We start from the raw sequence: 22,302 nt of genomic DNA, 5'->3' as shown, positions 1-22,302 counted from the left end.
CTCTTCATTTATCTGGGAAGTCTACTTGATTCTTTATGCCTAACTTTTCAAATGTTTCTTAAGAGGATGCGGAGAGTAAATAGAACCTAGACCAAAATGTATAAAAAGTTCCCATAAGTAACTTCATTACAAGAACAGAATGGTTGCATTTTAATGAGATTTTTTTAACTTTAATATGGAATGTGCTTAATAAAAAATAAGGTAAAAATTAAAAATATGAGCAAAGTCATGACAGTAGCAGGATGCAAAAATGAAGTTATGTAAAAAGTTATGATTGGCAGTTCACTCTTCTTTCTCTTACACTTACTCATTTATTCAGTCAAAAATTTCTTTTGCCCCTTGTGAAACTAGTTTTCCCTTCCTACTTAAGCTCATGCACAATGAAGCTCAAGTAATTTTTTGAAATGTGATTTCTGAGTTTGCCCAACATGTCATCAATTTATGGAACAATTTGCTCATTGGCATGAAAACTGAACTGAGGGCATATAAGCTTAGACAAAAGGATAAAACTAGTTTTATGCAGAAAGAAGAACTTGGATGTCTAGATATCTATTATACATTTATTTTATAAATACTGATTCATGCCTCATTAAATAATTGGCCAACAAGCCTTAAAACGCACTGTCTGAAATTTCAAAGTGTTTTATATTGACATTCATATTGTTATACAATGTGTAAACTTTCTTTCATATCAGTTATAATTTATAATTAGAAAAAATGCTTATAACTATTTAAATTATCTTTCTTATGAATTAATAATAATGATTAATTAAATTATTAAAAAATAAAATGGCCAGGTTTATATTTTTCCCATTTCCTTCCTCCCTACTGGTTTGTTCATTCTATTGTCAGTAGCCTTCTCTATGTAAGGAAAATGACTTAATCTATAGTCATTGTGTGTTCATTTTTCATTATAATTATGCATATTTATGGAATCCAAGTATTTGATTTTTCTCTTTTTATATGAATTTTTTCTTACTAAGACTTTTTTTGTTGTTTATTTATTTTGAGAGACAAAGAACAGGGGAGGGTCAGAGAGAGAGAGGGAGAGAGAGAGAGTCAATCCCAAGCAGGTATTGTCAATGCAGGATCAAACCCATGAACCACCAGATCATGACCTCAACTGAAACCAAGAGGTAAATACTTAACTGACTCTGCCACCCAAGTACCCATGAATTTTTCTCTTTTGACTAGTTACTATATGAAGAGATGAATTCCATTTTAATAACTCATCTATTAGTTAGAAGCTTAACTAATATCTTGATACAGAGAATGTTTATATTGAGTGCTAATTTTAGCTCTCTACTACATAGAAATCCGTATGCCACCTCACCTCCCCTTTTGCTGAAAAATTAAGAATTGGCTAAATGTCTTTGTGTTCTAAAACAGTGAACCCAAACTCATTAAATCTTTTAGGGGAAAAAATGTGTATTTTGAACTTGTTGAAAAGTTGGTACATGTTGTGGGTTGTCTCCTCTACTAAATTTTTAAAGTTGAAAAATATTTAATATTTAATTATAGTAGCTATGTTTTAACACCATGTTAGTTTTCCTTAATTTTTAATCTTATTAACATTTGTAAGATCTTGAAATTTTCATAACAACGTGGTTCTAGAATTCCAACAGGGTCAAAAAACCATATAACAATAATTTTTAAAATATTTTAATCTTGTAAGGAAATTTTAAACTCTTAAATTTACAACCACCAACAGCTTGTACTAAAAGAAAAGAAGAAAGTCTGGTAATAGTTAATAGTCACAGACTTTCTTTTTTTATTTTATTTATTTATTTTTAATATAATTTATTGTCAAGTTGGTTTCCATATAACCCCTAGTGCTCATCCCAACAAGTGCCCTTCTCCATGCCCATCACCATCCACTCTCCATCAACCCTTAGTTTGTTCTCAGTATTTAAGAGTGTCTTATGGTTTCCCTCCCTCCCTCTCCTTAACTGTTTTTCCCCTTCCCTTCCCCCCATGGTCCTCTGTTAAGTTTCTTCTGTTCCACATAGAAGTGAAAACATATGGTATCTTTCTCTGACTGACTTATTTCACTTAGCATAATACCCTCGAGTTCCATCCACATTACTGCAAATGGCAAGATTTCATTCTTTCTCATTGTCATGTAGTATCCATTGTATATATAAACCACATCTTCTTGATCCATTCATCAGTTGATGAACATTTAGGCTCTTCCCATGATTTGGCTATTGTTGAAAGTGCTGCTATGAACATTGGAGTACATATACTCCTATGCATCAGCATTCCTGTATCCTTTGGGTAAATTCCTAGCAGTGCTATAGCTGAGTCATAAGGGAGTTCTATTGTTAATTTTTTTGAGGCACCTCCATTCGGTTTTCCAGAGAAGCTGCACCAGTTTACATTCCACCAACAGTGTAAAAAGGTGCCCGTTTCTCCACATCCTCACCAGCATCTGATTTGTTCATTTTAGTCACTCTGACCAGTGTGAGGTGGTATCTCAGTGTGGCTTTCATTTGTTTTTTCCTGATGATGCATCACGTTGGGCATTGTTTCATGTGTCTGTTGGCCATCTGGATGTCCTCTTTGGAGAAGTGTCTGTTCATGTCTTCTGCCTAAGTCTTCACCGAATTGTTTGTTTTTCAGGTGTGGAGTTTTGTGAGTTTCTTATAGATTTTGGATACTAGCCCTTTATCCAATAGATCATTTGCAAATATCTTTTCCCATTCCATAGGTTGTCTTTTAGTTTTTTTTTATTGTTTCCTTTGCAGTGCAGAAGGTTTTTTATCTTAATGAGGTCCCAACAGTTCATTTTTGCTTTTGATTCCCTTGCCTTTGGAGATGTATCAAGTAAGAAATTGCTGCAGCTTAGATCAAGGAGTCTGTTTCCTGCTTTCTCCTCCAAGGTTTTGATGATTTCCTGTCTCACATTCAGGTCCTTCATCCATTTTGAGTTTACTTTTGTGTATGGTGTAAGAACGTGGTCTAGTTTCATTCTTTTGCATGTTGCTGTCCAGTTCTCCCAGCACAATCTATTAAAGAGACTGTCTTTTTTCCATTCAATACTCTTTCCTGCTTTGTCAAAGATTAATTGGCCATACAATGGTGGGTACTATTCTGAGTTCTCTATTCTATTCCATTGGTCTATGTTCATAGACTTACGTTGTAAGCATTTCTTGGGCTTCTGACATGAACAATTTAGTTATTACAATTTATGAATTAGATAAGAGTAAACCCCTTATGCAAATTTATAGATATTCAAAATACTTTTAAACTTTTTCTATTGAAAAAAGTTTCTCACATAATGCTGACATTCCATTATTTCCCATAAAATTCAAATACAAAGAAACAAGCTATGAATTATAGTAGTCCTCCTTTATCCACTGGAGAGTTATTCCGAGACCCCCTGGGAGTGTCTGAAACAATGACAATAGTACACAACTAACTCTATATATACTATATTTGTCCTATACATGCATATATAACCATAAAGTTTAATTTATAAATTAGGCACAGTAAGAGGTTAACAATAATAACTAATAATAAGATAGAATAATTATAACCATACTATGATCAAAGTTATGTGGATGTGCTCTCCCTCTCTCTCTCTCTCAAAATATTATATTATGTTGTTCTCACACTTGTGATGATGGGATGAAGTGAGGTGAATGACATATACATTGTGACATATTGTTAAGCTACGATTGACCTTCTGATGTATAGACAGTAGGATCATCTATTGCTGAACTGCAGTTGAATACTGGAAACTGAAAACATAAAAATAAAACAATGGACAAAGGAAAACTACAATATATAGCAGAATAGTTAAAAGACTGTAATGGACCTGGCCCCATCACCTAAAAAACTGTATGACTTTCGGCAGGTTACTTCACCTCTCTGTGCATCTGTAAAACCTTACCTCATGAAATTTTTTCTAAGAATGATGTGATGTGAAATATAAAAGTACTTAGGACAATATCTGGCACTTGATAGGTGCCGTGTTAGCTAGTGCTATTATTATTATACTCCTGATATCTAGTGAAGTTTGATAAATTAATTCTACAGATAATCTCTAAGTCTTAGTTGATCAAACCATTATTTTTTTTCTTAATCAAACAATTGGCTGGTTCTTAGCCAGATGTCTCTGAATTGGTTGGGAAAATATGACATCTTTATTTCCACTAAATTCTAACTACACGCCCTTCAACTGTGAATGCATCCAATGGATCACAGTGGTATTAGTATTGGTGACTCTGTCAACAATAGAAATCACAGACACGTTCATATCACATTACAGTTATTTCTAGATCTCAGAATACTGTTTCTTCTCATCACCATTTTAAAATTATGGTAGTTATTAAACCTAGATCTAGATTTTGTTATTCAGTATATAAACACGTTAAAATTTGGTTAATCATATTTCAATGTAATTTTGTTTCTTTTACCTCTACTATTTTATTTAAACATTATTCTGAGGGGTGCCTGGGTGGCTCAATTGGTTGAGTGACCAACTTCAGCTCACATCATGATCTCACATTCTTGCATTTGAGCCTTGCATCAGACTCTGTGTTGACAGCTCAGAGCCTGGAGCTTGCTTTGAACTCTGTGTTTCTTTCTCTTTCTGTCTCTCCTCTACTCGTGCTCTGTCTCAAAAAATATCAATCAATCAATCAATCAATATTTTTAAAAACATTAAACATTATTCTGAGAAGGGGTCCCTAAGTAACACCAACCTGCCAAGGGGACCACTTCAGATCTTCTGTCTTACCCCCAGCCCCTTTCCTGCTTGTCTTCTTTCTCTCAAAAATAAGTAAATCTTTTTTAAAAAATATAGAAGAGGAATATAAACTGAATAGCCAATGAAGAGCAGATAAGAAAGTTGGAGACTAATAAGCAACCTGGTGTTGGTGAGTTGACTTTGGCAGACTAATGTAGTCAATTATTTAATCAAGCACTGGTTTATCTAGGTGTCCTATGCAAGTATTTTGCAGATATGATCAACATCTATAGTCAGTTGACTTTAAGGAGATTATCCAGAAAAATGTGGGTGGGCCTCATCCAATCAGTTGAAAGGCCTTAAGAGCAAAACTCAAGGGTTTCCCAGAGAAGAAATTCTGCCCAAAGAGTAGAGAATCATTTCTGAGTTCCCTGTCTATGAATTTCAGACTTGTCAGTTCTACAATCATGTCAGCCAATTTCTTTCAAAATATACATAGATATAGATACATATGTTTCTGGTTAAAATAGACATATGTTTATATCTACATTTAGATGGATAGATATAGATTCAGAAATATGGATATATGTCTATACATCTATATCTATATATATTTATATCTATAAACATTTTATATATCTCTCCTATTCTGTTTCTTTGGAAAACCCTAATTGATGTGTTTTTATTACTATTCAACCAACTTTATTTAAAATAGAATAAAGGCAAAAGGAGAAAGCTTTTTCTTTTCCATATTTTTCTTATATTCCTTTGTCCTTTTTACTTTATGTCATATATTTTTATTTCTTGACATTTAATTACTACCTAAAAAGCAGTTTTAGAGGGACAAAATAGAAATATACCTTTATCATGTTCTGCTACTATCCAGATAATGAATATTTCTTGGGTTTTTGTTTTTTTTTTTTTTTTTGGAATATCGACCATTGTGTTGAAACCATGGTAAAATACCTTTTGGTGAGCCTAATGAGTTATTTTTAAATTTGGCAGAAATAAGTTTCCTAAGAATGTCAAAGCCAAAATTTATTTATGCAAGTCTTCCTAATTAAAAAGCAGTAAAACCTATTTGAAACACCCCACCAAAAATAAGATTTAATACATGTAACCTATTTTGCTTGCTTTTGATTTTTTATATAATTTTTCCAATTTACTTCCAAAGAATATTAATACCACTGAAAAGTCCTCGATTGTATTTGAAGTCCAGTGAAAAAAAACCAACAATACATAAGCAATTTAAGATTTAAAAATAATTTGGATAAAGTGCACAATTTCAAATGAAGTTAGGATTAGATATTTGTAATACGATATGGATAATTAACTTAAGGTTAAATAAGGTGATTGAAATTATAAAATAATGACCAAGTAGTAATTTAACACAAGAATTCACCAAAAAGCAGTAGCTAATATACTGACTGCAGTAAAAAGTTGCCTTTTATGACAAAATATTCCTTCGCTAAAGAAAAATAACAAATGTTTCCAACCTTTGGAGTCAGACTCTGAGTTTAAAGAACAACGTGCAATTCATTCATTTTCTTCACACACAATGGAATTTACATGGGAATATGCATTACATCCCAAAATGTATGTAGCCTTGCTCTCAACTCCAGTCACAGGAACAGCAACTGAATAGCAACCTCATCAATTTCCTGGGGGTTTTCTCATTAGTAGTTAACTCTCCATCCCTTCTGAATTTTCAGCCATTCTAATTTTCCCAAGAATGTACGTATGTTTTTTATTTAAATGTCATCTGGTAGGAAGTAAACTAAATGTCTTGACCATTGTTCACAAATAGTCATGTTTGAAAGCACATATTGTAAGCCTCTGGGTTCTTTCTTTCTTTAGACAATATGCATGTTAATGCAGAGCCTGCAAGTCAGAAGTCTCTGGAGGCTGTCTCACAACTACCAGGCTTTTCAGTCATAGGTTTCTGGTTAATAATAGATTATGAGTGGAAGAAAAGGTCACAATAAGGAACTGTCTTCAAAGAATTATCCTCATTATTAGAGCCCGTTTGTGTAGTACAGAAGTACATGATTTTTTTTTTTATTTCAAAGAAGGATTGCTTTTTTTTTTTTTTTAAGCATTACAACCATGAACAGGGACAAAAATTGATGACAGTGAAGTGTGTTAGTGGACCAACTCATTCACTATTCACTCACTCACTCATCCAGCTAATAAAATTGAGCACTTAAGCTGAACAGGCACCTTGGGAGGCACTGGCTTCACAACGGTGGAAGAAGACAAACGATGTTTTCTTATCGTGCTTGTCATTTGGTGGAGTAGAGGTTGATAAATATGATGAGCGGAGTTAAGTGCTCTGAGTCAATGTGGCACAGTGCTGCAGAAGCACACAGCAAGAGAACCTCATCCAGATGAAGGGTCAGAGAAAGTTTCTCCAAAGAAGTGATATCCGAGCTGAGATCTGAAGGTTGCCTCACGGTTAACTAGCTGAAGGGCGAACCACGTGAAGGAAAAGTTCTGGAGAGTGGAAATGGTTTGTGTAAAGTCCCTGCACCATGAGGACAGCATGGCAGAAAGAACGGAGTGTCCCAAGGCATAAGAGCAAGGTGGTGACGCAGTGAGATGAGGCTGACTCAGACCTCATTGGTTCATTGTAGAAGAAACAGGAATTCACACACAGAAAGATTTTGAAGAGAATAATGACGCAATGCCTGGCACTTAATAGAGTCAATAAATGCTTGTTAAAACAAAGAAGGGAAGGAGGGTGGGAGCCAGAGCGAAACATCAGAGAGCAAGACAGAGTAAGCAGTACAAGATTTGGATTTATGTGGGTCAAACAGAGCCCCCATTCACTGGGTGCCTCCTCAACTTTTTCCAGAGCTTGTCTCATTTTGGATTCTATTGTCATTTTTATAGGTAGGGATGATAAGGCCAGGATAGTTAAATAACTTGCTTAAAGCGATATAACCAGTTCATATATCAACCCCCTCTCCAGCATATGTGTGTGTGTGTGTGTGTGTGTGTGTGTGTGTGTGTGTGATATGTATCATTTTCTCTCTCTCCACCCAGACGGGTCTTTATTGTGATTAAAGATGAAAAGAGTCTAAATACTGGGGCCATGCTTTATATTCTTAAGATTATTGCGAACATATTTATTTTTAATTCAAGTCGGTGTGAAACATGGTGTGCCCAACAGATAGCAGAATGCATAGTGCATAAAATGAGCTGCATAATGAGGTAATTGATTTTTCATTTTCCATATGGCTTTCTGGGCAGTTTGGCTTTGAGTATGTTGGCAAGCTTCCTAAGCTGTTGTCACACATGGGATTTACAGAAAATTGAAGAGCTGGCTCTGGTTGTCGTTCCTTCAGATTAAGAAGAAAGGAGTTAATATTATTGACTCCCCCGTTGAAGAGAAGATAAAAAGACACTCCCTCAAGATATATGGTCATATTCTTCCTCCCTTTCCCACGTTGCCAATTTGGATTTCACAGAAGCGTAACTGGTCAACTTAGAGACACTCCTGGAGTAAAACAAAACTGCTCAAGAAGAAATTCAAGGATCTGACCTAAAACAAATCCCAGTTCCTTTCTGGAATTAAGTTGAGTGCTAGGTTCCTCGAGAATAAGGCTGTGCCTTTTTTTTTTTTTTTTTAGGAGTCAATTACTTCCAAAGAAGCAGGTTCATTATCTCTGCTTAGAGTACGGTGCTGGCTTCCCTCACCCTGCCTATGCTTACGTTTTTAGCCTCCAGTTTGGGAGCCCTGTCCTCTCTCTTGTCCCACAAATCCCAGGCCATCCCAGGTACTCCCACTTCTCCTTCAGGACTACTTTCCTGGGCTCCTCACTCTTAGGACCTATTCTGTCAATAGTGCTGGTGCCCGCTTTTCCTCACCTCTCCCTTCCCATGCTTTCCACCACTCCCTCCAGGAAATTCAGCCCCATACTGGCTCCAGAATTTAAGAAGTTTTACACTGAAAATCAGTTGCATAACTTGTATCAAGTATAGTAAGTGGGCAGCAGATGAGGGAGGGCAGATAGCTGGGGGAAAAAAGGAGAAGGAATATGTTTCCCCTGTGATGTATTTTCACCATCTCTGTTGCTTTCTGGTCCTTAGCGATACCACCTTTGAAAGCTTTTGACATTTACATTAAATGCTTGCTTCAGGTGAGAGAAATATCCTACCACTTTCCAAAGTAAAGCATGCTGGGAGGAAAAAAACCAACTTGGAGTGACTCATATAGGCAATGGAAAGGAGCTGACAAAAGAAAGACACAGAATCCTTTAGAGTACAGAAACTCCCCAGGAGTTCAGCTTGGTTAGAAATATCTCCCACCCTCATAATTTCAACCTTCCTCTCAGCTCCATTAAGTGGGACTCGACCCCAGGGACGGAAGAACTGGAGAACTTCCTGTGTCTACTCTAGAGCTGGCTGCAGAACAAAGGAGGGAGCGGCTTCCCACACAGTTTCAGGGATATTCTGATTCGGATAGAATTTTATGAAAATCCAACCACTGTGATTATTTCCCTCAGAATGTGTATTTTTGAGTCTGGGTCACTCTTTAGAGTACTCTAGCCAGGTGGCTTGGTTTTGAATCCCAGCTCTACCACTTTTCAGATGCATGACCTGTAACAGTTAATTTAGTTTCACTTTTCACATTTATAAAATGGGGACATTATTGCTATCTACTTCACACAGCTATTGTGAGGTTTGAATGACTCAATGGATGTAAAGAAATGAGAACATTTTCTGGCACTTTATGGAATTGTTAAATTACAAATGTAAATAAACAAAAATTTTGGAAGCCCTCTGACTATGTGTATAAGTGCAAGTATCCAACCGTTAGTCCATTTAGAAAAGAATAAAGTTATCTATCTTTGCCATTATCACTCTGAAGATTCAGTGAGATGATGTATATGAAAATTTCAGCAAAGTGCTTGGCAAAGAGCAGTACTCAATTATTACTATTACCACCATCATCAATATGATCATCATGTATTTATTACATTATTACTAGAATGTTTGGATTGTGGTAAAACTAGTATTGATTATCATTGGAAAAATCTTTCATCAAGACAGCGCAGTTTCAGAATCTCATCAACATAAGGCTAGTTTGTACCTAAAGAGGGGGAAGCAACACCACAATTTACCTCGGAGTGTTTCTTAGGAAATCTAGCCACTAAATGCAACTGACTACTTCTTTGAGAAGGACTGAAAAAGTAAAGGTTTTCAAATGTTAATGCAACTATTTAGAAACAGGAAGGAAAACCAATCAAATAGTTGTTGTTATGTTTGAACCTTTAAAAATACCAAATTAGGTTTTATTTTGCTTTACAGAAGTAAACATTCGTTTGGGTGGCCATCTTAGAACCTATTCTAGCCCTGACTTTTGTCACAGTGTGCAAACATTTTCTTGCTTTGTGTTTTCTCTGGGTAAACATATTGAGAATGTGATTTTCCATATGCACCCTGTCATTTGCATGGCATTGAGGGATTGGATTTGTCTGAGATATGCAAGATCCCTGAGTCAGGACAAACCAAGCCACTAACTTTTTAAGCGATATTGAGCTATTCCCTGCAGATATTTTTTCATTGTGTCATGAATTTCTTTCTCCTAAAAGAAAACAGTGTTATATTACTCCTCATGCTTTCTATATTATTAAAACCATAATAACTGCAAGGTTCAATTTAATATATTTCCAAAATAATTATTAAAAAACCTACATCTATACTCTTTAATGCTAAAGTAGGAAAAGACCAAAAGATTAATGGCACATTGATGAGACAGAGCAGAAAAACTCATGCTCCCAAGATCATCAAACCCAAGGACATGTTCACAACTACCTATAACGTGGCTAGACCACATAAATGTTAAGCGATGCTTTAAAGTCTTCTGAAAAATAATGCCTCACTAAATCTAGTCACCCTAAATCCAGAGTATGAATGATGCTGTTATTACTTATTTCTACCATCTTCCATCTATTTTATAGTGTTCTTTGATCCATTCTTTGCATTATTCTTGCCTGAAAGTAATATTCTTGATATGTTTAATAAGGAGGCCCCTCCTTTGTTCCTAGATGCCGTGCTGCTGATCAACAAAAGCCATTGAAAGACTTAATCCTTTAAGCTTGGCACCACATCAGTCTGGAAGTAGTTTACATGCAGAGCCCCTTGGAGTAAATACTCATTAGAGGTTCTCTTGGCTCATTTGGTCACCCACATTCTGCAGTGGGTGGCCCAGTTGGTATCCTCATTATTTTATTTTCCACCCTTGAAAAAAATCCAGATGTAGCAACCTGAGACTACTTTCTTTAGTACTCTAAATCTATTGTGATGAAGTGTCCATCCATTTGTGATGCTAGTTAATTGGTACAAAGAATTAAGTGTCTCAGGCTGGTAATGCTATAAGAAAGTTTTTGCTAATATACCCTTTTGAGTACAACCTCCTGAAATACAACCTGGTCACTTCAAGGATAATTCACTAGTAATTTCTTACACCTGAGAATTTAAAGAATTGTGTATCTCCCTGTTCCCTCCCTCCCTCTTTTTCTTTCTTCCCTTCCTCTCCTTTTTACCCCCATCTTTACATCGAGGAACAAACCAGTTCACAGAAGCAAAATTTGTCAATGTTATTCACAAATTACAGAGCAAAACTCCTGCTTTTTCACTTACTACCTAGATAGATCTTCATTACCTAGAGCTTCTTGATTTGTACTTGGATCAGAGAAACAGAGTTTCTATAATGCCATCCTTCTAGATTTAGCAGTGAAGCTTTTCAAGAAATAACACTTGGGGCACCAGGGTGACTTAGTTGGTTAAGTGTCCGACTTTGCCTCAGGGCATGATCTCACAGTTCGTGGTTCAAGCCCTGCACTGAACTCTGTGCTGACAGCTCTGAGCTTGGAGCCTGCTTCAGATTCTGTATCTCCCTCTTTCTCTGCCCCTACCCTGATCACACTCTGTGTCTCTCTCTCAAAAATAAATAAACATTAAAAAATTTTTAAAATAATAAAAGAAAAGACAAAACAATCATGTTTTCTTGACTGCCTATTAAGTGAAAAGCAAAGTGCCTTAAAATATAAATAGGGCAAACATGTTTCTCCTTATGGAGCTTGCATTCTTGTTATCAAGCCAACATAAATAAGTTGGTACTTTTTCCTCATGATTATTTTAAGCATCTGCAAAATACTTATAATAATATCTACTGGGTGAGGTATTTATTAATGTATGTATTCAAATCTTAACATACATAAATTTCCTTGAACATTGTTGGCTTGTTTTATAGGTACTGATTGTAAGGTTTAATAGATGGAGGCAGAGGCGAGAGGAAAGAGAGAGACCAACTTATGGAGCCAAGAAAGCCTTTATTGGAGTCTGCAATTCCCAGGTGAGGTTCCGTGACTCCGGGAGTGGGAAGTCAGGGAAGTCACGCCTGGTATGGGAGAGCAAGGTGTTTTATAGGTGCAAGAGTTCCGGGTTTGACCTCAGGTGGACAGATAGCCAAGTAAGGGCATTTTTGGACTGTGGCAGGATACAAATGTCCACTTCGGTGGGGGTGGGGGATGCTGGAATTCCATGGTGAGGCATTCCAGTTTGAGACAGTCCAGATTGGAGAGTGGGGGTTGTCGGTCCCTGGTGGTGCCTGGAACTATTCTCTGACCCAAAATAAAATGGCAGCTGGTGCTTTTCAAATGGCGCGGGTCATTCCAGGTTTGCAGGTGGGGGTTGTCAGTGCATGCAGCTCTCCACAGCAAAGTGGCCACTCAGTCACCCTCCCCTGGCAACCCTTACACTGATAAGAGAAGTTATTGCATTCTTCCTATATGAATTAGCATCGATTTTCCATAAGAAAACATATAAAGTTTTTCATTTTAAAGTCCATAACACTCTAAGATTCTTTTGTTAATTTCCCCGTGGATGATAGGAAATGGACAGGAGATATGGTATTGGACAATGAGAGAGTATGACCACCTAACCGACATTGGGCATTATATTGTATATTTGCATCCATTATCTCACTTAATAATCAAAGTGACCATGCAAGGTACGTACTGTTTTCTCTATTGTGCAACAAAACAAAACTAAAACTAAAACTAAAACAAAACAAAACAAAACAAAAACCCCAAAAAAAGTGGGCCAAAAAAACTAAATAAAGAGCCAGGATGTGAAGACGAGTTCATCTGGCTCAAAAAGTCACATTTTTCTCATTCCTTGAGTTCTGATCAGATTACTTAATATCATTGTCTTCAAAGACCGGAAGACTGTAGGAAGCACACTGTCATCTTGTGCGAAGTTGCACGGTATCTTGGATTGTAACTGCTGCTAAGATTTAATGACTGTGGAAAAAACAACCAGCAAGGTGTCCTCCTGTGCACCATAAATAGACCGCTCCATGGTAGATCACACGCTCGTGACTTATCCTAGAAGGGGCCCCATGTCGCAGTTGGACAGTGTTGCTGACCGAAACCATAAGGGCTCACACGTGTTCTGGATCTGCTCTGCTAAGGATGTCACACACTCAGGTAATGCTGTGCTGTTCCCAGCCTTACTACCAACTTACCAACTTACTCACACTCAACGCACCTGCACACAGATGCACTTCTGTCTTTTCTCATCCATCACGATATCCAGATGTTTGTTTATTAAACATTGACATTTAACTGCATAAGACTTTGATAAATGGTTGAATAGATTCATAAGGGGACAATTCATAAAACTAGTCACTTTAATTTATTATCATAAATCTTAAATGACTCATCCACAGACCTACACATAAAATTTCATTCTGCTGTATGTATTTTGGTTTCTGCTACACCAGCCTATACTAAAGAAAGCTTCTCTCATTTAGAAGCCTACATGAACTCTGAAATAGTTATGATTTTAACTAGACAATTGCTGTATAGCTATACATGTTCATTTTATTTCAATGTGATTTGAAACAGCACACGCTGAGGCACTAGCACTATCCATTTCAACTTAAGACTAGATGGTCGTGTATCCAAAATACCTATACACCTATACATTTATATATATAGACATATACCTAAAGATATATTTGTGTGCACATATATAAACATCATACCTGTCTATAGGTTATCAAAAATTAAGTTTAAATGTTTAGGCTTGAACCTTTTAAGCTTAAACTTTTTAACTTTTCTGCATACTATTAAATCATGTATGATATCTGCTTAAACACAAAGTAAAGCCAATGGAAGATATGTAATTTGACTTTTATTCAGTATTATACTATATATCAGATCATAAGTAGAACAAGTAATAATTTGGACATAAGTAATATGACTTTTCTATTCTGGATGATTTACTGTGTGTGATTAAATAAGATAACTACATGCTAAATTCTTTGCAAGTACGTTCATAGGACATTCATTTATTCACCAACAAACTTGTTAAACAGATTATATCTGTAAAGGCAAATAAATGCGCTGTTTTCAATGATTCACCAAAATAACGGAGCCACATACCAGGTAGTGCAGAAGGCATTTGGAAAATTCAAAGATACATGAGCAGTAGGCCAAACCGTCATGAACTTTATTACCTAATATTATCAGATTAGCAGTCTACCAGTTTTCTTTAAAAAAAAATAAAATCACATACATGGTTTTCTCTTAGCCTTATGGCAACAATATGAAGAAAATGCATTATCTCCCCACTCAAAGTGACATGAACAAGAATTCAATACAGGTCAGGACTCCAACTCCTGAACACATTGCTCAAGTGAAATAACAATTGTTTCAAAAATACCTGCTTATAATTTTGCCAGTGCAGCATATAATAATTTAAAAATTATTTAAAGTGCTGATTGTCTCTGCTATTATCAGAGGGTCAGCCTATATGGTAAAAGGGACAGAATCAGAGTAAAGCAAAACTGCACCCAGTGGATTTATGAAGGAGTGGCCGAAATTTTTTTTAATGGTTATTTATTTTTGAGAGAGAGAGAGAGAGAGAGAGAGAGAGAGACAAGACATGAGAGAAGAGGCAGAGAGAGAAGGAGACACAATCTGAAGCAGGCTCCAGGCTCCCTGTGTCACCACAGAGCCTGGACAAGGGGCTCAGACTCACCAATCAGAGATCCTGACCTGAGCTGAAGTCAGATGCTTAACCCACTGAGCCACCCAGGTGCTCCTGGCCTGAATGTTTTAAAAAGTGAACCTAATTAACAATAACATTATTGTGATTTCATGTTGACAAATTATGCAAACAAATAGTGTTAGCTTTTATTAGGAAAATACAGATTTTTCTTATAAACCACTAAGTTTTATCCATTATTCAGTCTAAAATATTAAAAAGCAATTAGACAAATGAAAACATTCTTCCATCCTATTTAAAGCCTAAATCTTTGAATGTGTTTGGAAGGTGTTGTGAGTATAGATAGTGCCCAGGTACAAATTGGTATCTTTCCACTGCATTCAAAATGTATTACTATGCATTCATTCCCTTTGTATTTGAATCTCCTACTTTTTGAACTATAATGTCAAAACTGGTCTAACACCCCCCAAACAGAGGAACCCTGTTTTCTGGACACCAAACCTTTGTTAGGGTAATCATCTTCACATTCTTTGCATCTTTCATGGTCTTTATTTGAAATCCTGTCTCCACTTCAAAGTTTACTGCAAAGCCCATCTCCATTGTTCAGTGATGCTTTCTCACACCTATTCCCAACAGAAGGGACATTTCCCTTCACTGAACTATTTTTGTTTTTAACCCTTATTTATCATTCATTCTCTTTATTCGGCACGTATTTAACATACTTATTATCTATGTATAGCTCATCTCTTAAGGTAAATTATAAATTCTTGGTGACCAAAACTTACACATACTTTTTCTTTAGGGTTATAGCAACAACTAGGACAACTTTGGATCACTCAGTAAATATTGGGCAAGTCAATAAATGATTGTCAATGTATCACTCTAATGATACATTTTGTAATTCTCATATTATAATCTACACAATAAATATTCAAAGCCTTGGAGTGTTTCCATGTATGACTTATAAAAACTTATGAAACAGCATTTATTCTGATCTATAATTACTTCATTTATTTATTTGATTTCTTCCTCCTTCACTAGGGTAAGACCTGCATGAAAGTGAAGATCTTTGTTCAGGGAGAGAGGGAAGGAGGGAGAGGGAGGGGAAAATATCATATCTGTTTGCATACATTACTGTTTTCATCACCACTTTTGTTGAGCAGAAAGCCTCCTGTGCCCATTCCCTCGTTTCTAGGCTTCCTAATATGGAAGAAAAGGAATAAACCTAGATTAATTGGTGCTGCTGACACTGGGTACATGGTATAACAAAGGGAGGACTAAAATGTTCTACTTGTTTCCTTCTCTCTTTTGCACATTAACAGAACAACCATGAAAGTACATAACAAGACCAGTAAAATGTCAGTGTGGGTATTTTGTAAATATGAAAGAAAGTGTAAATTCGTGGCTTCCACGTACATGTTGAGCATCAAATTTCAGCATAAAGGTGCTGAAACCTTAGTCTACATAAAGAAAAGCCAGGCCACAGTGAGTTTCTGAAGAATGTGTTAAGCAGTAGCCAATATGAAAGCGAAAAAGGAAATGAGGGTGGGAGAGAGGAAAGAGAATCATTTTAAGGTAATCAAAAAAATTCAATGGAGAAAGGATAGTGTTTTCAATAAGTGATACAAGAGCAATTGGATATCTACGGGTGAAAATTATAATAGCCTTGACCAAAATCTCACACCTTATATAAAACTTAAAAAAATTTTTTTTGTTTATTTACTTTTGACAGACAGAGAAACAGGGTACAAGCAGGAGGGGTAAAAGAGAGAGACACACACAGAATACCAAGCAGGCTACAGGCCCTGAGCTGTCAGCACAGAGCCTGACACAGGGCTCAAACCCACAAGCTGTGCGATCATGACCTGAGCTGAAGTTGGACACTTAACAGGCTGAGCCACCCAGGTTCCCCTCCACCTTATACAAAATTTAACTCAAAATGAATCACAATTTAAATATAATTATGAAACTGTAAAACTTCTAAGAAAAACAAAAGCAGAAGAAATCTTTGAGATCTAGGACTAGGGAAAGAGTTCTTAGACTTGACCAAAAATAATTCACGGAAAGAAAAAACAGATAAATGGATGTCACCAAAATTTAAAAAATTCTGTTCTATGAAATTAAAAATTTTTAACTTTTATTTATTTTTGAGAGACAGAGAGACAGAGTGTGAGCAGGGGAGGGCAGAGAGAGAGGGAGACACAGAATATGAAGGAGGCTTCAGGCTCCGAGCTGTTAGCCCAGAGCCCAACACGGGACTCAAACTCACAAACTCTGAGATCACAACCTGAGCCGATATTGGCTGCTTAACTGACTGAGCTACCCAGGAACCCCTGTTCTATGAAATTAAAAGATGTGTGACAGAGTAAGAGAAAACGTGCAAATTACACGTAACAAAGGTCTAGTACACAGAGTGTATTAGGAACTCTCAAGGGGTGCCTGAGTGGCTCAGTTGGGTCAACAGTTAAGCATCAGACTGAAGCTCAGGTCATGATCTCATGGTTCATGGTTGCAGCCCTGGGTCAGACTCTGTGCTGTCAGCACGGAGCCTGAAGCCTCCTTTGAGTTCTGTGTTTCCATCTCTCTCTGCTCCTCTCCTGCTCTCACTCTCTGTCTCTCTTTGTCTCTCTCAAAAATGAATAAACATTAAGAAAGTTTTTTTTAAAAGAACTCTCAAAACTCAACAGAAAACAGGCAACCAGTTCAATTAGAGAATAGATGAACACATGAAATGGCATTTCACCTAGGAAAACATACAGATGGCAAAATGCATCTGAAAAGATGTTCAACATTATTAGTTCTTAGGGAAATGCAAATTAAAACCACAATGAGAAATCAACACACACCTATCAGAATGGCTAAAATTAAAAAAAATAATGACAACACTAAATATTGGTGAGAATGCAGAGAAAATGGATCACTCACACATTGGTGATGGGAATTTTAATTTCACGGTATTCCAGAGAATAGTTCAGCAATATCTTTAAAAAATAAAAATGCAACTGTCATATGACCCAGCAATTACACTCCTGGGCTTTTATTTCAGAGAAATGAAGACTTCGGTTTATACAAAAACATGTGTACACATGCTTACATAGCAATTGTGATAAAATTTTACCATTTGAATCATGTTTACATGTGTAATTTGGTGACATAAAGTACATTCGCAATGCTGTGCAACCATTTCCATTTCCAGAATTTTTTCATCAACCCAGATAGAGACTCCATACCCATTAAACAATATCTCCCCATTTTCGTCTCCCTTTCAATCCCTGGCAACCTCTACTCTCCTTTTTCTCTCTAGGAATTTGCCTATTTTAGGTACTCCTATAAGAAATCATACACTATGTGTACTACTGTATCTGGCTCATTTCATGTAGCATAATGTTTTCAAGGTTCATCCATGGTGTAGCATGTATCAGAATTTCACTCTTTTTTTTAAGGCTGAATATTTTATGCTATGCATGTACCATGTTTTGTTTACTCATTTATATGTTGGTGTACATTTGGGTTGTTTGTACCTCTTGGCTATTGGAAATAACAGTGCTATAAACATTGGTATGCAAATATCTTTAGCAGCTTTATTATTAATTGACAAAAATGGGAAACAAATCCAGATGTCCTTCAACAGATAAGTTGTTAAACAAACTGGCATTCCACACAATGAACTATTATTACTCAGGAATGAAAAAAAGGAATAAACTACTGATACACATAAATATTATATAGTGTATGAATCCATTTAAGGAGGACTCTTTTTTGTGTAAATGTTTTATTTTTGAGAGAGAGAGAGAAAGAGAGAGAGGAGAGCACGAGAGAGAGAACACAGGGGGGGAAGGGCTGAGAGAGAGGGAGATAGAATCTGAAGCAAGTTCCAATCCCTGAGCTGTCAGCACAGAGCCGGATGCAGAGCCGAACTCGTGAACCCCAGGATCATGACCTGAGCTGAAGTTGGACACTTAACTGACGGAACCACCTAGGCGCCCCTATTTATGGAACATTCTTAAAGTGACAAAATTAGGGCGGGAGAGAAGCATACAGGACAAAAAAAAGGCAACATGATAGATCATTGCGGAGTAGAAATCTGACTCTCATCAGTCTTGACTCTCATCAATGTCAAAACCTGGTCGTATTGTACTCTACGGTTGCAAGATGTTACCACTCGGAAGAAACTTCGTAAAAGGTCCACCCACCGGATCCCTCTGTGTCACTTACTACAAATGTGAATCTACAATATCACAAAACCAAATGTTTAACCATAAGAAAGAAAGGAAAAGAGAGAAGGAGAAAGTGAGGAAGGGAGGGTGGAAAGGCGGATGGAAGGAAGGAAAGAAATCTCACTCAGATATACAAATATACAAATTCAACCTGAGTCTCCGATGGGGACACAACAGGAATCTGTTAGCCTACTGGGCCCAGAGGCACTGTGTGAATTTTAAGATCTTTCCAGAATGGAAAGGGTGGTGACTCAGATTCAGTTTAATACCGACAGTGTATTTCACACAGTACAATTATAAAATGGCACTATTTTAAAAGTCTTTCAACTCATATTTCTTTACATAATTCCCTAAAAAGTTTTTACAGGAGCTATACTGTGACACTAAATACCTACCGTCAGTGTAGAGGAGTGTTTCTTAATGGGGATGTGTTATGGGAGCAGAGGGCATGCTCTGCTCCTCTTCATATTGTATACATATTTTGCCTGTTACTGAAGATTTATGATGAGGGAAATAACTTTGAGTCTTATGTTAATTGTTTGAGGCCTTGCTTTGACAGTGCTAATTGTTTAGTTTTAATGGAAGACATTGTTGTGAAGTGAAAGCAGAAGTTTAAATAAAAAAAATTTCAGAGTTGGTTCCTTTTAAGTTACTGGTGTTGTCATGCAGTCCCAAGCAATTTCTAGCCAAATGTTACTAGATTCTCTCTTAATGTTCTTTAAAAAGTTACAAATTTCAATGCAAGTTCAATGCAGCATACCACAGGATACATTTCTCCATAAACTATTTCAGGGAAGGAAGTATTCTAGATTTTCTGTTTGCACATAACTAGTGAGACTTATTCACACACACACACACACACACACACACACACACACACGCATACACCAACAATGAACCCATGTCAGAAGAGTCTACAGTCTCTAATTTGAAGCAGCTGGTGTATTCTAAATGTGTACAGTTCAAGCTTCTAGAATCATTAGTACCATCATTCAACAAGAGTGTACTTCATTCATACTCTAAAATTAAATCCTTTATCCCACAATTAGCCATAATCATGACCACATACGACTATGATTTACCATAACTAAAATAGATGGCGTGGGATTTATTGTTGGCTTGTGTTTGAAATAGCAAAGGCAGATTTTTGAATTAAATAATTGCATGCTAACTATTTGGGACGTAATTACTATTTATTTTGTTTTTCATATATCTCCATCTAGTTAGATAGCAAATTATTACCACGTCCCATTAGTAAAATCTAAGGGACTGCTGTGTGTGTATGTGTGTGTGTAAAATATGCTCTTTGAAAACATGATCATTCTCAGTAGAGAAGAATATACTGGATTATGAACTCTTTCCTAACAACAACTTTTTAATCATTTTTAATGACGACTTATATGAACCATCACTGTGTGTACCTATGTCAACGATCTCGTTCTAATTGCGTAATGAGTCTATAAGTCAAGAGTCTGTAAAACACTTCATTTTTCTTGCTTGTTCAATACCGCATTCCTTTTCACGGTAACAGCACCCTGATCTTTTATATAAGAACTCAACCTCTCTTACTGCAGTTTGTTAGCCAGGACACCCTACCTTCTCCTGCCCCCACTTGGCCAAAGAAAGGAATGCAGGACCCCACCCAGGCTCTTGGTTTGAAAAACCAAAGGATGAAATTTGATTAGAGTTCTCCCATTCTGGTCAAGGTGCCCTAATAATGCCCACCACGTCTTGTTTTCCAGAACTCTGATGCTCCATCAATTCATATTCTTCTGAGGCCAAATCCATTCTTTCCTTGCATTCTTTCAGTTACCTCATATTCTAACAATGAATTCCCTTTAAAAAACCATTTTGTATAAATTACTTAAGAGTTGATTTCTGTTGCTTGCACCTGAAGAACCCTAACTGATATGACATTACCCTCTTTTACAGATAAGATAATTGGGGTTTCAAGAGCAGCTAGCCCACAGTCCTACAGCATTTATGTTGCATGGCTAAACTCACATCTGCCTGATTTCAAGCTTGGCTTTTAATCCTAGGTAATATTGCCTCTGTTTTCATCTTCAGAAGAGCTTAGATGAGAAGATATCTAGGTGATCACACATTCATACTAGATTAAGCTAAAAAGTAAATTGGATAGAAGAGGAAGCGTTCCTTGCTTTGTTACATTTAATCAGATGGTTGGTATTTATTATGCACCCAAAGGATTTCTTGCACTAAATAAAGAAGTCCAAAACCATAACCAATTTTGCAGTGATCCTGTAGGTTCCTGTCATTTCCTTTTTAGTGCTTAATGTCACACAGCTGTGCACAATTCCAGAATTAACATGGGTTCAAGTATAGTCCCTACTTCCATTAAAAAAAATATTTTTATTTCACACCCATTTAGCAAGGGAGGATACGTCAAGTCCAGTGCAACAAGTGCTAACATGTGTGTAAACATCACTTTAAAACTCCCAATAAGAATTACATTGTAGGTTGGAGTAATGCAGGAGGATCAAATTATGCATAGATCATCAGAAAGAAGAACAGGAGGCAGCACTGTGACATCTTCAACCCCAACTGGCAGACCTCCATCTCTTTTTGATTTGGGTACAGTTTCCATCTCTGAGCCTCCATTTCACCCTTTTCCAGTGTCAATAAAGGGAATGAAGACTATCTAAGGGTCCACACAGGACTCTGATTAAGGATCAAGAGCAGGAGGGGGTGAGATAGAGGCTGGGGATGGGGCTGGACTCGGCAGAATGCAACCTGCCCAACTGGCCTGATTTATTCCACCAGACCTCTGGCTCTTCCTTCCTGCAGATGACCCGACAGGCCACCCCTAGAAGTAACTTTTCATGGAAGTATTATAAGCTATGGTCTTCTCTACGGCTGCTCACAAATGGTTCCCCTTAGGGCCAAAGAAGTGCAATGTGGCCTGAGAGACTGGGTAAGATGGAAAAGGAGGCTAAAGACCATCTACATTGCAAGGAAAGCTTAAAGATCAATATCTAGTATAAACAACAAATTCCCCCCTTTAAATTTTGTTTAAGATGCCATGGAATAAGGAATATTTCTTATTTGGTGTGCTAGAGTGATCCTGGGCTATAAAAGTCACACAAATCTGGGCTTGATTTTGGCGTCCATGTTTACCAACTGTGTGACCTTGGGCAAGTAACCTCTCCATGCTTCAGTTTCCTGATCTGTAAAATGAAGGTATCTCAAAACAATCCTATCTCAGGATTATTGAGAAAATTGAATTTAAAAAACTATCCAAAAATTTTCTAGCATATAATAGCCACTTAACAATATTAATATTTCCTCACATATTGGAAACATTTTTGAGGATTAATCCACTAGACCACACTGTAAAAATTGTTTAGGAAA

At 36.7% G+C, this 22,302-nt stretch overlaps 1 protein-coding gene, 1 long non-coding RNA gene and 1 other non-coding gene across 3 annotated transcripts in view; 2 read left to right on the top strand and 1 right to left on the bottom strand.

Annotated features, from left to right (window-relative positions):
- DKK2 (dickkopf WNT signaling pathway inhibitor 2) overlaps nucleotides 1–22,302 on the bottom strand; it is a 100,554-nt gene that overhangs the window by 29,724 nt on the left and 48,528 nt on the right. The gene's annotated exons all lie outside the window — the stretch shown is intronic.
- Nucleotides 12,019–21,179, top strand: LOC115276157. Its single transcript, XR_003901843.1, has 3 exons — nucleotides 12,019–12,056; nucleotides 12,594–12,713; nucleotides 20,866–21,179. It is a non-coding gene; the product is annotated as an uncharacterized LOC115276157 (long non-coding RNA).
- Nucleotides 19,382–19,496, top strand: LOC115303016. Its single transcript, XR_003913766.1, has one exon. It is a non-coding gene; the product is annotated as a U5 spliceosomal RNA (small nuclear RNA).

Source organism: Suricata suricatta, chromosome 1, assembly GCF_006229205.1.
Source record: "Suricata suricatta isolate VVHF042 chromosome 1, meerkat_22Aug2017_6uvM2_HiC, whole genome shotgun sequence".
Classification (NCBI taxonomy): Eukaryota; Metazoa; Chordata; class Mammalia; order Carnivora; family Herpestidae; genus Suricata; species Suricata suricatta.
Note: the sequence above shows the minus strand (reverse complement) of the source record. Positions and strands in the feature narration are given on the sequence as shown.